Genomic DNA, 17,199 nt, shown 5'->3' on the forward strand with positions numbered 1-17,199 from the left:
CGTGAAGATATTGGGACATTAGGTGGAGTCAGATGGACACGGGGGAAAGGATAGAGTTCAGGGTCTGCCAAAAAGGTTTCCTGAAAACGGTTTTTGTTGGAGACCCCAAAGTGGGTCCACACAAACCAAACGAATCCAGGTCTCAGAAAGACGGAGGCCAAGCATAAAATGAACTTTATGAATGACTGGACAGATGAACACGTATCTCCTCAAATGGACACCCTGTGACATATGTCAAGGAAAACAATTTTATCCAGAGTTTCTTTATTGTTTTTATATTTTCTGCCCAGCATTAAAAAAAAATTTCTAGACATGCTTGGAGATAAGACCAAATGATAGAAAACCAAGAGAAAAAACACAAAAGAGATGGTAAGAATAGATTTGAAGAGGATACTATAGTTTCCAGAAATGGGTATTAAAATCACTTACCAATCTGTTCAAAATTGTAAATGACAGGACAGAGGAAGGCCACACAGAGGTGATGTCTCCATGTATACTGGTAACTAACTCAATTTTTGGAAGTCAGAAATGGCATGATATATCAGGTGAATCTCACATAAAGACATTAAAGGCTAACATCCTAATGCTAAAATCCATAACTTGTGAGCATATAAAGAGTTTGAATAATGTTAAGCTTTCTAATTTAATACACAAATGGTGCTCATTAAAATAATACACATGAAATATATAATGAGCAAACAAGGAGAGTAAAATAAAATAAAAATAAGTTTTAAAAATCAATCTAAATGGAGTCAAGGAAGAAAAAAATGAATACATAAAAATGGGGAATTGGTACTGCATAGCACCCCATAATACATTGCTAGATTTACATCTATAAAATAAGAGTGATTATTATATTAAAGGAAATGAACTCAATTATCTAGCTATGCTATAAAAAATTAAAAGCCCATTTGCATGAGAAACATCTAAAACATAAGGAGCTAGATTGAATGGGAAAATATGTACTAGGTGATATTCAATTTTTAGAAAATCCTTGCATAGCTTTAGATACATCAATTTAAATGGAAGAAAAATCATTACCTGGGATATAGCTTTCACTTTTCCATAGGAGGATAACAGATGATTCAAAATGTGTATAAAACACCAAATCTGTAACTACTCAGACTGTCCCAGGAGCAACCTGGCCGCAAGGCTGCAGGTGTGAGGACCCTTCTGTAACCTTTCTCTGGATGTGACCTTCTCCCAGTTAGGAGAAGTGTCCCCTTGAACAAAACAAAACTGTATTGAACTTCATTAGCTGAATAATACTAGTGTTATTGAAAGCAGGAGAAACAACACACACTTTTTTAAAAAGGTATGTATGTAGGATAAAACTGTAAAGTGAAACAAAACTGATGACCCCCAGATTTGGGACCACAGTTACCCCGGGGTGGAGAGAGGTAAAGTCCATCAAGGCGTAGAGCGAACCTTAGATTTCCGTGTAGCGTTCTGCTGTTTAAGTTCATGATTATGTACACAATATTTATATTATTGTTATTCTTTAAACTCTGTGTAATTTATACCACCTTTAGCATGGATGACACATTTTGCAAAAAGAGAATATTAAAGGAAGAAAGAGAACTTTGGAAATAAGTATGTAGATAAAGGAACAAAACCAAAACTAACAAAAACTATGAAAAGAATTGAGTTCAGCAAAAGAAGTTCTGAATTAAGTAAAACACACTGCAATTCTGAACTAAATGTGCATCAATGTTCAGATGAACACCCTAAAAAAGTAATTCGGGATCACTCTTCATGTCGTTAGGGCTTTGCAAATTTAGGAGCACAATTAGGAGTCTTCTAAGTGCACATCGTTAGGTTCTAAAAAACACTTAGGTGCTTCATTTGTTTCATTCACCCGGGGGACTGCTTCTAGGACACTTTGCCAAATTTTTAATGACACCAGTCGCTGTGCCAATAATTCTCTAGACCAGCTGTACTAGACTAATTATCTCGTTTCCTCAAATGTCTATTTTTGAAATAATTACAGCTTTAAGACACGTAATAGACATTGTACTTGGGACAGACAAGAATTCTGCCTACATCACTTCTTTACAAACCTGGCCGATCATTTCCACGTACTTATTTCAACCAGACTATTGGCACCAGTAGGCTGGTGGTATTGCTCCTCAATGTCGCCCCTAACATTATAGGTGTCAATTTTTTTCATATATGCATACACCTCAGTCTCTTTAAGGTATAATTTGGCTAAGGACAGAATATATTTTGTACTACGACACAGTAACTAAAATGATAGGTTATCTCCCTTGGTTATTTAGGAAAAAAAAGAATCATTGCCAAGAGGAAATTTGAGACTCTATCTCCTAATGGTACTATGGGATGGATGAGTTTATTTACCACTGTCAATTGTTATAACTAATTTTTTAGTGTAGAATAAATTTGATAAGCCAAGTAGGATGAAATGCTAATAGTGAAGATAGCTTGTATCTAAATTGGCCAAACACACACACACACACACACACACACGAATGATCGTAATACTAGGCAATTAAGCAATTGTGAAAATATAATGGCTTCTACCATCTAAATTTCTATTTTATAACTGCAGGAGTGTTGAATATGAGAAGAACAATATTATGTAAACAAATTAACACTTTTAGTCTGTAGACAATTTAATATGATTTTGTATAACTTCTGTGCAGAATGCACGGAAACATTTATTTTTATCACATGACTAATCATGTGCTATATTTTGAAATTTTGCCCCTCAAAAGCTATTCAAAGATTTCAAGCTTGGTCCCAAATAAATCATACAGATTGTTTAAATTATAATCAAATGAAGAAACTGCATTCAATGCCTGATGCATCTTTCAATTATTTCTTTTTTAAAAATGATTTAATTTATTTTTTTAGAGAGAGAGGGGAAGAGGGAGAGAAACAGCAATTTGTGGCTGCATCTCATGTGTACCCAATTGGGGATGTGGCCCAAAACCATGGCATGTGCCCTGACTGGGAATCGAACTGGCAACTTTTCAGTCCATAGGCTGGTACTCAGTTCACTGAGCCACACCAGCCATGGCTCAATTATTTCTTTCTCTTCATAATTTTCAATATGATAGAAACCACAGTTACACCTTTCTCAAATATAACCTTCTATTTTTAAATTGTGGCTAAAATGTCAAGGACTTTGATCTGCATTTTACCTTTCTATGTTCGCTGATAAACTGTCTGCGTTGAAAGGAGAATTTATTAAAGAATAAATATGTAAAAATATATTTTACTGTATGCTACATTAATTCTATTACATTTTGCCTTTATATTCCAGGGTTTTCTGTATTTTTCTCAGACATAATGTAATATATTTCAAAAATACATTAATAGCAATCCCAATAGAGCAACCCCAAAATAGCAATCCCAAGCTTAAGTAACTTAAACATGAGGAATGACGCCATGGAATTCCATTAGCAGAAATGCTATCGATAAACAGCTTACTTACTGGTAAAGAGGTGGATACGTAATGCAATAATTAGGTCATATACCAATTTTATTCTAATATTAATTAGCCCAAGTGGATAAACTTTCATCAATAAAATTCAAATTGGAGTAGCTGAAAAATGCTGATAAAGAAAGAGCTGTGGTTAAATTGTCTTATTAATGAAGTACTTTGGCCAAACAGAAGTAACATAGAAAGGTGTGCATGATGGGCAATGGCTGCAGACAGCAGCAAGCCTGGGACACAGGAGGAGGGACACAGGGCCTTAGAGAAAGGGACACTGCTGGACAAAGTTGCACTGCTTTCCAAATCCCTGTGCCTGCCCAGGTGTGGTGTGCTCTTCTAGTACAGCCACTGGGTAGTGCAGTGGCATCCCAATGGGGATTCAAGCAGAAATACAACATATTACGTGGAGCCTGGAACAACTATGCTGGTGCTTGTTCACCTTAATCAAATACTGAGAATGTTCACTTTATTTTATGGCATGTTGAAAGCCAGCTTGTGAAAACATTTTAAAGCCTTTTGTATGTTTAAAAATACCAGTAAAATGCAATTTATCAACATTCCAGTAAAGCACAGGGAAAACAAATAAACAGAGGATATCCAGATATCCTTTTAACATTTATCTTTGCATTTTTACATTCAAATGCAAGACATTAAATACCCATTTATTTTTAAAAATTGCAGATGAAATCCTCCAATTCAATTACAGAGAAAAGCTTCCCATCCCCTTTAGATCCCTGAAATACATTTAACTTACAGGAGACAAACTGCATACTGCTGTCCGAGATAACACTTCCTTGTAATCAAGCCTTTGTTCATTTGTCGATGGTCCATCCAGTAAGTCAATGCGAATAGAGTGACCAATAATCAAAGACTTTCCCAATTTTATAGAAACAGTGATAATGCCACCTCTGGTAATTGCAATAGGAAAGCATTAACTGAGTTGAGGATAGATCAAGCTTACTGAAAATGCAAAAATTCTGCCTAGGTAACCATTTTTTTTTTGCAAAAATAGTGTACTTCTCTGAGTTTTTTAACCACTTGAAGCACAATATGTAGCCATTAAAATCTCAAACCCATATGAAAAGTTCTCAATTCATGTTTTATTGGCTGGATGCATAGATGGAGAGACAGAAAGAATCACATGAGGAAATAAAACTGGCAAGCCCTTTGTTATGGACTCTTTATCCATTCTTATTTGTCCATTTATATATACCTATATGTGCATGGGTATTTTCACGTGTACATATATGTGGTTTTAATTATAACTTTATTCTTATAAAATATAATTAAATTGCATGAATGTAATTAAAGGGTTATCAAGTAACATGGATAAAGGACACATGGACAAAGCCAGTGGGGGGTTAGGATCAAGGGTGGGAGGTGGGAATGGCTGGGATGGGGGAAATAGTGGAGGGGGATGGAGACAACTGTGCTTGAACAATTAAAAAAATTTAAAATATATATAGTTAAATTGCAGACTTCCAGCCAAGATGGAGGCATAGGTAGATACACTCTGCCTCCTCACACAAACAAAAGAAGGACAACAACAAGTTTAAAAACAAAAAGTAACTAGAACTACCAGAAAATCAAACTGTATGGAAGTCCAACAACCAAGGACTTAAAGAAGAAATAGTCATTCAGACAGGTAGGAGGGGCAGAGATGGGCAGCCGGGGTGGAGAGGACTGGCAAGGTGGTGGCTGGTGGAGCGGGGTGGGTGAGGCAGCAGCTGGAAGACCAGGTAGTCCCACATTTGTGTGTAAATACACCGGGAGGATCAATTGGAGAGCAAGACAGACAGCACAACCCAGGGCTCTAGTGCCTGGGACATAAAGCCTCAAAACCTCTGACTGAAAACATATGTGGAAGTTGAGGCGGCAATGAGAGAAACTCCCAGCTTCAGAGGACAGTTTGGTGGAGAGACCCACAGGGTCCCAGAATGTACCAAACCACCCACCCAGGGATCAGCACCAGAAGGGCCCAGTTTGCCTGTGGGTAGCGGAGGAAGTGACTGAAAGATGGCTGAGAGCTGAGCAAGCAGCATCGTTTCCTCTCGGACACCTCTTCAACATACAGTGTCACAGCCAGAGAGGTGAGTTGCACGCCCTGGTGAACACCTAAGGCTCCACCCATCACTACATAACAGGAGCGCTGAGACAAAAAAAAAAAAAAAAAATATGGCCCAAATGAAAGAACAGATCAAAGCTCCAGAAAAAATACAACTAAACAATGAAGAGATAGCCAACCTATCAGATGCATAGTTCAAAACACCGGTCATTAGGATGTTCACAGAAACGATTAAGTATGGTTGCAAAATAGAGGGAAAAATGAAGGCTATGCTAAGTGAATTAAAGGAAAAGGTACAGGGAACCAACAGTGATGAGAAGGAAACCGGGACTCAAATCAGCAGTTTGGACCAGAAGGAAGAAATAAACATTCAACCAGAACAGAATGAAGAAATAAGAATTCAAAAAATGAGGAGAGGCTTAGGAACCTCCAGAATAACTCTAAATGATCCAAAATCTGAATCCTAAGGATGCCAGAAGGAGAAGAGGAAGAGCAAGAAATTGAAAACTTATTTGACTACATAATGAAGGAGAACTTCCCCAATCTGGTGAAGGAAATACATTTCCAGGAAGTCCAGGAAGCTCAGAGAGTCCCAAAGAAGTTGGACCCAAGGAAGCACACACCAAGGCACATCATAATTACATTACCCAAGATTAAAGAGAAGGAGAGAATCTTAAAAGCAGCAAAAGAAAAAGAAACAGTTACCTACAAAGGAGTTCCTATAAAACTATCAGCTCTTTTCTCAAAAGAAAACTTGCAGGCCGGAAGGGGCTGGAAAGAAGTATCTGAAGTCATGAAAGGCAAGGACCTACATCCATGATTACTCTATCCAACAAAACTATCATTTAGAATGGAGAGACAGACAAAGTGCTTCCCAGATAAGGTCAAGTTAAAGGAGTTCATCATCACCAAGCTTTTATTATATGAGATGTGAAAGGGACTTATCTAAGAAAAAGAAGATAAAAATTATGAGCAGTAAAATGACAACAAACTCACAGCTATGGACACCTGACCCTAAACAAAACAGAAGCATCAAGGAACTAAGGGAGCAACTGGAACACAGAAATCAGATTCACAAATCAGATTCCCAGAAATAGAGATCACATGGAGGGTTATCAGCACGTGTGTGTGAATGTGTTTATCTGCTTGATTTTGTTCTTTTTATGTTTGGATGCAAAGCTACAAACTGTCATCATCTTTAAACCAAGAGCTTACAACACGTATTCATGTTTCTTGAACATGAAAGCCTAGTGTTTGTCAGATGAAATAGTATAAGCCAATTTCTTGTTGGAGTTTCATTGTACATTTTTCCTTCAGATACTATATAGAAAGGGAGGAATCTGTCTTATACAAGCTTCTTGTTTTGTTTGTGATTGCAAACATGGGGTGGGAGAAACGTTATTTGGTGAAGAGAGATCTGAGAAGAAGATCACAGCACCAGGGGGAATACTGAACTTTGAGCAGTGACGAGTGAGAGAAATAAAATTTATAGTTTTATTTTTTCTTTTGACATTGGGTGATCACATTACACATGTGATTTGTGTTCCTCTTAAGACTGCACGTTAAATCCGATACAATCCGATAAAGTAATTTATAAAAATCAATATTTTCTTTTTATAGTGTTTTCCGTTTCTTATTCTATGGTCAATAATTTTAGACTTTAAATATTTGTAAGGCTGATTTTCATTTTCTGTTCCTCAGAATATTTTGTTTCCTTAGCACTTATTTCCATTAATGCTTCAGCATCATTCCTCACGCTTCCAAGCAAGCAGCCTTGATCCTTCCAAGTGAGTTAGAATCATGAGCTTTTCTTCCTCAACTTGTTTTTCATCATTATTAAGCCCTTTTAATGATCTAAGGACTGCTATATATATTTGCTGGTTCAGCAAATCAATTCTCCTTGGCTCTTTTCACTGCCCAGCTGTGCTGCACACGCTTGACACTCCGCGCTGTTCTGAACAGTTCCCCGCACAGCTGGGCGAACGGGGGCTGTCTGCAAACCTGAGACCGTGAGTTCCACGCTGCGGTCTCGTGTTTTTCTGGGATCAATATAAACTTGGAAGATGATATATCTGCTTTGAAAGTGCCCCAAAGAAAGTTATATGGAGTATAATCACATGTTTACATTATCTAAACTACTTTTCATTAAAAAGGAAGTGATGAAGCATTTAAGGATTAAAATGGACAAGTAAAAAGTCTTAGATGTTTTTTAAAAGTCTACAATTTTTGATATCCTATCATTTTTCAGAGGAAGATAAACAAAAACTATCTGAATAGTAGAAACGAGCTCAGGGTGTCTTCAAAACACTAATTAGAAATGTCGTTGTGCTTTAATGGAGTCAGGTGTGTGTGTCTGTGCGTTTTATTAGTTTAACCACTATAAATGCCTAAATTCTTCAAAATAATATTTCAATCTCATCTAAATTATAGCATTGGTTGAACTTCAACATTTTCATCTCTAGTAAAACATTGTGTTTTACTACTTGGATTTATTTATAACACTCTGATTCTCTGTTTATTTTTAGACACTTCCAGTTATACCAAGATAGACACCATCAGCAAGGGTCTTACCTTGTAATTCAACAGGAATGTATTGTTTAACATGTGAAATAACATTGATTTAAGGTATAAAGAAGAAACAATATAAACTAGCACCTTAGGTGTCTTATAAGTAAATCTCAACTCTTAAAAGAAAGATCATGTACAATAGTTGAAGAAAAGTATCTTTTGACTAATAAGAGAGCTTAGCAGTAGTTCTGATTATCTTCGTCTTCTAGAACCAATAATGATTTCATCATGCCTCTCCTCCCCTTTTCTTCATTGCTACCTGCATTTGCCTGGATTCTCCATAGAAATGAGAGGTGTGTGTGTGTGTGTGTGTGTGTGTGTGAGAGAGAGAGAGAGAGAGAGAGAGAGAGAAATTGGCTCATGGCATTATAGAGTTGGGGAAGTCCCGTGACCTGCCATCTGCAAAGTAGAAGACTCAAGAAAAGCCAGAGACGTGATTCAGTCTAAGTCAGAACACCTGAGAACCAAGTGGGTTTATGGTTTAGGTCTCAGTGCAAAGGTAGGAGAAAGTGACCGGAGAGGTCCTGACTCAGATGGGCAAGGAGAAGCAAAAACAGTCAATGTTTTTCCTCTGCCCTTTATTGTTAGTAAATCCCTTGATGGATTGGTGATTGAATGATGCCTGTCAGTATCGGGAAGGGCAATTTATTCTATTAAGTCCACCAATTCAAATGCTAATCCCATATGGTAATACCATCAGAGGATTACCCAGAAGTCCTTTGTAATCTAGCACCCATGTCCAATCAGATTGCCACGTAAAATTTACCGGCCCTGTAAATTAAACCCTCTCAGATTCATACTGACTCCAATATAAGCCAATCCAAATGGCAGTGACAGAGATCAGTTTGGGGTTGGGGTCTCTGCCCCTATGGAGGCCAACACCAACCCTCTCCCATCATATATGAAATCTGAGTCAGTAAATGACCTTTTAAAAATTCAGTTTTCAGACCATTTTTGTACCTGTGCCCCAAACTCACTGTTGTTCTTCTAAATATCTGCTGGGGAGAAATGTTAACACACTCTATTCATCGAGCTGTCTGAAATTCAAGTTCTGGGATGGCAAAGATGGTGAAGGCACCAGGAATTCTACGTAGGAGGTGGTTTAGAAATGGCCTTGGAGAGGAAATAGAAGAGAGAATGGAGAAGAGCCGATCGTGTGTGGGTACTTCTTCATTCCACTGTCCACAAGGTTGACAAAACACACATTTATATTACAGTGTTAGGGAGAGTGAAGGAACCCGTTACTGGGGAGAAAAAGACTCTTCTATGTCAGGTTCAGTTCAGTCTTAGGGACACACCCTTGTAGCCTCAATGCCTGCTCAGAAACCCCCCTTTACCACTCACTCTGCCTTAGTCTTATGTGTAAATGGTTGGAATCCAATGACTTCTGTGGTCATGTGTTTTATGGTCAAGTCTATGATTTATTTGAGTTCATTGTTTTTGAAAAAAATCTCTATGTCTAGATTCTTTTTTCTTTTCTTTTTTTTTTTTTTGCATGTGGATGCCCAGTGGTTCCAGCAGCATTTGTTGAATGGACTACCTTTTCTTCATTGTACCTTTCTTCCTTTATCAAAGATCTATTGACCACATCTGTGTCAATGTTGGTGCTTTCAATCATAGAATGATGATCTATTTCTTGATTCTTTACCAACACTACCCTAATTATGGTAGTTTTATAATAATTCTTGAAGTCAGGGTCAGTCTTTTTCAGTATTATGTTGGTTATTCTGGGACTTTTACCTCTCCATGTAAACTCTGTAGACCCCATGTCAGTATCTTCAAAGTAGCTTCCTGGGACTTTGGGGCAGCACTGAAGGTAAATTGGTAAGAACTGACATCTTGACGTTATTCAGCCTTTCTGTCCATGAACATGGAATGTTTTTCTATTTGTTTAGTTCTTTTATTTTGTTTGTCAAAAGTTTGTAGTTTTACTATATATCTTAATGTATTTTGTTAGATATATACATTCGTGTATCAATTCTTTTTGGTAAACTTAATTAACATAAATGGTATTTTATTTTAACTTCCAAATGTCAATTACTTATTTTTGGTATATAGTAAAGAAAGTATTTGCATTTTGTATGTTAACTGTGTATTCTATAACCTTGCTAAAAATGTTTATTAATTCTAGAAGTTTTTTTACCAATTCTTTCAGGTTTTCTACATAAATAATTACATATTTATTGAGGCTACCACCTTCTCTCTATTTTGGTCTCTCTTGCTCTATCCCTCACCCCTCCCTCCTTTTCTCTTCCTCTTCCTGTTCCTCTCTATTTCACTGTCTCTAATCGTTTCTCTCTTTCTCTCTCTGTCTGTCTTTCTCTCTTGCTCCCTCAGCCTCACTCATACATACACTAGCATAAATAAAAAATAAAACCATCATAAAAATTTACATAGAACTAGACTCCTTAAAATGCACACAACTCTACCTACTCTATCATAAAATTACTATTTTAAAATATAACTATATTCACTAAGAAGGAAGAAAGAAAATCTTACTAGCTGTACCTTTGAAACGATGATGAATATTATTGAGAACAATGAATGTCTACAGTTGAATTATGTTTAACGGAAATTCATTTGTAAGAAAAAAATAAGTGGTGATTTATAGATTGGCTGGCTCCGGAGGTCCGTCATAGAAAGTACCATAAGGGTGTACAAGAGGTCATTCAGAAGGTGGGCTTTACAATGTGAAAGAAGCCTGGCATTCTTGGTTTAAAAACAAGAAGCAAAACCCAGATACAGAAGGGAGGGCGGAAGGGGTGATGGTGGGAAGAAGGGGAAGGGACTAGTCCGAAACCTCGTGTGAATGACCCGCGGCCATGGACAACATTGTGGGAACTGACTGTGGGGCGGGGGGTGGGTAGAGGAATGCGAAGGGAGAAAAACTGAGACAACTGTAATAGAAGGACAAAAATTTGTTTAACAAAATAAAATAAAAACCATTGGCAACACACACACACACACACACACACACACACACACATATCCATAGCCTATGCCCTGACTGATAAAATGAGAACCAGCAAGAAGAGCTACCACTGCATTCCTACTGCCTTCCTTCTTTTCCACTTTTGGTGCAAAGTCTTAGTTCTGACATGTGTGTGCCAGCTGCAGGGGTTATTGCTATCTGCAAGACGGTGTGGAGAACTTGCACCTGAGGACAGCTGGTGCTCTGTCTACACGCACTCTCCCCCTCCCCTACCTCTCCTCCCCCGCTCTGCACTTCCATGCACCTCTGCATTCTGCTGTCTACTCGTCTCTGGCGGAATGTTTTGTGTACAGAGCCGAAGGCACCGCGGCGCCCATCGGAAGACATTGGTGCCTTCAAGAAAACTTGAGGGATACTTCCACATAAACCACTCCCCCATATAACACGAGTTAAACGATCCAAGTTGTTACCCCACAATGTTTTTTTAAAGTAAGTTTTTTTTTAATTACTTTCCCCTCAAAATATCTGTGAATCGGATATAAGTAAAACTTACCACATCAAATGATAACGCAATTTTGCTCATTTCGATTTGAATGCAAAGAACAACATTTGGTGATTAATCACTCATTACATATGGAGAATATTGTCTTATGGGGGAATCCTTCTTGTTTGGTTTAAATAGTAAACAATCATGTTAGCGTATTTTCACCATGAGGCTTACTCAAAGTTATTTATTTTTTGCACTGTTGATGAAATGACTGTGCAAAGACCCAGGGTAAAATATGCCTTAATAGAAAACAATCTATTTTACGTAAGTATTTCTCTTAAAGGCTCTTGTCTGTCTGGAAATTCTCCGTGGAAGTGTGCGCTCTTTCTTCCAGCAACCTCTATTCATCATCGGGCTGTGGGACACCTTCGGCAATTGAGAGAAGACAAATGCCCTACAGGTTACGGAGCAGCAGCAGGAGCCTCTCCCATCGCGACAAATGTGCTCAAGATTTATTTGTTTACCTACGTAATTTTTTTCCTCTTTGAGTTACCTAGGGATTTGGGGGCATCATTTGGCGCTGATTTGTGAGGTGCTGTTGACAGGAGAGGAAAAGAAAAGAATGTTAAGCTTCTCTCGTTGAAAATAGCTCATTTCATAGACATTTAGAAAGTGGAAGGATGTATTTTTTTAAAAGTTCGTGAATTGCAGAAGTATACCACCAAAAGCTAATTACCTTTGAGAACCTAAATACATAATTGACTATGCTGAATTTTTCATGAGAAAACATCATGCTTGATAGAATTTCACTGTTATTCAGAAATTTAAAAAATAGTTCATTTTATAATTGCAGAAACTATATCCCATTTTATAAAAATACTATATCAAACTAAGGCTTATTAAAAGTTAATTTTGTAAGTGGACGTGATGCACACAAGACCTATTAAAGAATAACATGTTATAAATAATTGGCACTAAATTATAAATATGTCACACAATTGCTTTCAACAGAATTATGTAATTATCAAAAAGTTTAAATATGACATAGTATATGCACTAAGTATACTGTAACATCAATACTTGCATTTTAATATAATTAAAAATATCATGACTAACATTGATATTAGTTGAGCGTAATATCTAGATAGTGGTCAGTGGCTCATTCACAGAAGTCATGTAGGTGAGGGATGCCTCTCCCACCCCAAGGCCACAGAAAAGCAAACTAAACATGGAAAAAGTGTGTTTGCAATTAATGCGGTTGTTTAAAAATAATTCTGTAAAAGCCTACTCTATAGCTCCCTTCCTCTGGGGGAAAAAAAATGGGTTTAAAGCAGAATCTTCCCCATATACATGCACGCCTAATTGTGAGCCAATCGAAGATTATCTCGACACTAAAAAGGGATCTCTTTGGCCGTTCTTAGATGGGAGGCAGGGCAGGAAATAAGGGAAAAGTCCTCACACAGAAACTGTTTTGCTTGTGTCTGTCTGTAGTGCCGTCCGCTGGGGATTTCACGGTGGCGAACACGCTCTGCCCACGTGGAGTGCATCCTCACCCAGCAGAAAGGTAAGCTTACACTTCCAATTCCTGGCTCTGGCGGCCTGGGAGAAGCGTTTTGTGCTCCGTGGGAGAGAGACCTGCTGTGCGCTGGAGGAGGCGTTGTTGTTATTACACCCCGGGCACTTGTTTAAGGATCTGTCTTTAAGCAATGACTACCAGGTCTTTTAAAACTCACTTGAGCTCCGAACACACTTGTAATTTAACTTGAGAATACCCAGATCACCAGTGCACTATTTGTAGGATGTCAGTCTGACTCAATCTACACAAATCAGTATGGACACCTCTAACCAGTTCAAAGAGATGTAAAATTGGGGCTGCAGAAGGTTAATTGAATTAAAGGAGACTGTCATCAAATAAGGAGTCAAATACGGTGATTCAGTGAAGTCCTTCAAACACAGGTGGCACACACAAGACCCACGAGCTGAACCCGGCCCTCCACCTTGTTTTACCCAGCCTGGCGCTTTGTTTCTACCTGGCAGCAGCACTGAGCTCTCTCTTAACTGTGAAGGAGTAGCTACATTTATACAGTCCTAAAGTTACATTCGGACCTTTGAAGGCAACCACGAGGCTGATGTGGCCCCCGGTGACAATGAGTCTGACCCCCCTGCTAAAGATGAGAAACGGATTCAACCAGAAGTCTTGAATACTGCAGCTACAACTGTTTAAGACAGTATGAACATATTTCCCTTCAGTCTTAAATTAGGGCTTGAAGTTAGACCCCTCCACTGAAAGTCAGGAAATTCATGAAACATCCCAAATAAGAGCAAAACACAGTGGACATGCCTTGGTGCCTTTCTCTGCTTGGTTCCGCTTCCGCTGGGGAGGTTGGGGCTGCAGCTGTAGTCAGGTTGTCAAAGGCGGCCACGGCAGTCATTGCTATTTCTGGAACAGCAGTTAAAAATCAGACCCTGAGAAAGATCTAATTTGACAATGGTTTCCCTTTCCTAAACTATGCAAAATATGACCACGTTCCTCCAACCACAGCATGCATCTGTTAAATTACGATTGAAAAGGGGAGGATATGTGAGTACTTAACCTTTTTTCCATGGCTCGTTTGTAGCGCAACTTGTGACCTAATTTACTGAATGATTTTGATTTTGATGTTTGGCTATTTGTGACTGTATGGGACTCTTCTTTCACCAGGACTCTCTGTACAACACATGTGTACTGGCTACCATGTCTCGGGTACCCAGGACACAGTTACGGAGTAGAAACACCGTGTCTGTTCACACTGAGTGTATAGCCCGGCAAGACAGGTATTAACCGGATGCTTGCACAGATGATGTCAAATACAGTTACACCCAGTAATATGAAGTAGAACAGGATCATACACCCAGACACAATGACCCTGACTCGGCGAAGAGCGGAATGACCTCAGAATATGAGAACAAGCTCAGAGGAGAGAGGGCTTGGCTTAACGGATGTTATGTTTAAACTAAAGTAACTTGAGAAATTGCCCAGGTTCTCACTTCCTAATGTAAAATATATTTATATTCATATAATCTGTGTTTCAATATCACCTTCCTATATGGTGAAAAATTCATCACTGATGAGTTGTTGTTTTTTTTTTCACAATAAACTCATCAGTGTATCTTTTCATTATTTTTTATTTCTATAATACTGGAACTTATCAGTAGTCTTGGGTGACCTCTTCTGATATCAGTCGGTAAATATACTTACCCTTTCCATTGTTCCTTTTGAATATAATTTACTATCACTTTTTACTATCGCTGAGATTCCAGTCGGAGTAAATCATTAATAATTTTTATGTGCTGGAAGTCTCAAGCGCTTGGACCAGCTAGCTCAGAATACAAAGTTAAGCAGTAATATCTAGAAATGTAAAGCCTGTCATTCCATGTTTTTAAATATTTAGGTTTAGTATTTTCTGTTGCTGTTCAGAGTTGAGAAACTCATGAAGATTTCACTATCATTATGAGTGAGTTCCGTGGCAACCGAAGGCCACAGAGTGATGTTATTTATCCTCAAACACTTTCCCTCTGGCTTCACGTAAGGGGCTGCAGTCGCTCCGACTTCTCCAGCAGCCCAGAGCACGCGCTGCACGCTGCACCGTGGAGTCGTGAGTCCGCTAGCGCTTTGGAACTTCTGCATCGTGCAGACAAGGGAAGTCCTTATGGCTCCAATAAACAGTGTACTAGGTAACTTAGGTTGGGCACTTGGAAGGAATCGTGCTATACAAAAAAAGACCTCTAAAGAGAACAGAACCAGAATCTGGCAATGTCCCCCCGCCGCCCCAAAAGGAGCTCTCGGCAGACAGGCCTCGGCAAGGCCTTACCCAGAGGGTCCCGGTGGAGGAGGCCTCCCAACAGGGCGAGGAGCGTAGCCTGTGGGTGAGACGAAGGCCAGCTCTGGAGGCCTGAGCTCTTGACTGAACTGCTCCCGAGGCAGCGACGCCCTGAGTCGGGTGCGGGGACGGTGGCTTTCCCTGAGCAGTAGACCACACAAATCCTTCTAACTGAAGCCTGGGGCGGGGACTGAAAAGTCACACACAGACTCCCCGCCGGCAGCGATGCCCCTCAGATGTCGGATTAGATGCCAAGTTTAGAGTTATTGTCAAAACTAAAGGAGCACTTTTCTGTTAAATGTTTCAAGTCTATTTCGTTATAAAACATGAATATTTAATTTTTACAATTATATAAAATATTTTTCTATTTACAAATTAATAAAAGGCATTATACAATTTTGGAAAACTTAGATGACTGAGAAAAATCATTTAAATTAAAAAACCAAGCAATAATCTCCTTTATCAAGTGTGTGGGTGCTCAAATGTGTGTGTGTCTATAAAACATGTTATATTCAAATCTCTTTCTCTCAATTAATATTGAAGACTGTACATGGACTTTATTTTGTATAGTTTTTTTTTACCTCTAGTTTTAATTACTGCTTAGTAGTCAATCACATGGATTTATCAAAATATGGAATCAGATTTAACTTTTTAATTTTTAGTTACTTTATGAGCAATTATTAATAAAATCAGAGTTCACTTATTTTATCTAAGATTTGCATGCCCTTTAAATATATTTTACTAAAATAGGGTATTTCTTCTCTGGTCAATCATAATAATATCTGTCAGTCATTAGGATGTACTATTTATGGTCAGTATGGTCAGCATTTTTACAAATATTAACTCACTGAATACTTACAGCAATCACTTTCAGTTGGTACTGGTATTATTATCGACATTTTTATATGAGAAAACATTAAAAGTTAATAGTTATTCAGTCACACAAGGTTATCGGCTAATGCTAGTTTCAGTAAGTATTTGAAAGTTAATGTTAATTTGTCTGTAACACAATTATTGTAAAACCATAACTTAAAGGACTAATTTTGGCGAACTGCCAGGACAGAAACTGTGTAAAAAAATATAAAATTTTAAAATTTCCCTTCAAAGCTCTAAAATAATATAAGTATGATTAACAAAGTCCAGAATTAGATGTTTAAATCCTCCATTTCCTAGAAGGTTAGATTCTGCCCCTCCCCAGAGAAACTGTTCTTTTTAAACAATGAAGACAATACAATGAGCATCTTTAAGTACAGCCATGAGAAATAAAACAGGCAGAAGTTCTGCGGCATAGGGCACTTCATACCTGCCACAGAATGCTTTGGAAGTATTTATACAGAGTTACCCATTTTCTACAAATGTCATGCAATACTGTCCACCTTTGGTTTCCAATCCACTGAGGCTTGTAATATAAAATACCGGTGTCTCCATAAATTTTGGACAAATCATAACATTTCTTAATCTAGCTGAAGCCCAATGAGACTTCTCTGTTTCAGAAGCAATTGAAAAGCTACAGCTCCTTGTTAGCCAGAGCGCCGGACGAGACCCTGGGGTCTGCTGCTGGAGCCGCCGGGCGAGTAGAACAGACTATTCACCAGGTCACTTAGCTCCCCTAAGTGATACATTTTGAGACTCAAACCATTGTTTAGGGTCCTCTTCTATTATTTTGAGATTTACAATTAAAATGCACTGAGTATTTTGAAAGAGTTCCAGAGGACAATAAGTGATACGACAAATACTACTAGTAATATACCATGATCTTAAAAAAGAAAGAAAGAAAAAACGGAAAAGGTCTCTGAAAGTCACGAACAGTAGTAAAGAACACGATCT

The sequence above is a fragment of the Phyllostomus discolor genome, chromosome 11 (assembly GCF_004126475.2).
Source record: "Phyllostomus discolor isolate MPI-MPIP mPhyDis1 chromosome 11, mPhyDis1.pri.v3, whole genome shotgun sequence".
Taxonomy (NCBI): domain Eukaryota; kingdom Metazoa; phylum Chordata; class Mammalia; order Chiroptera; family Phyllostomidae; genus Phyllostomus; species Phyllostomus discolor.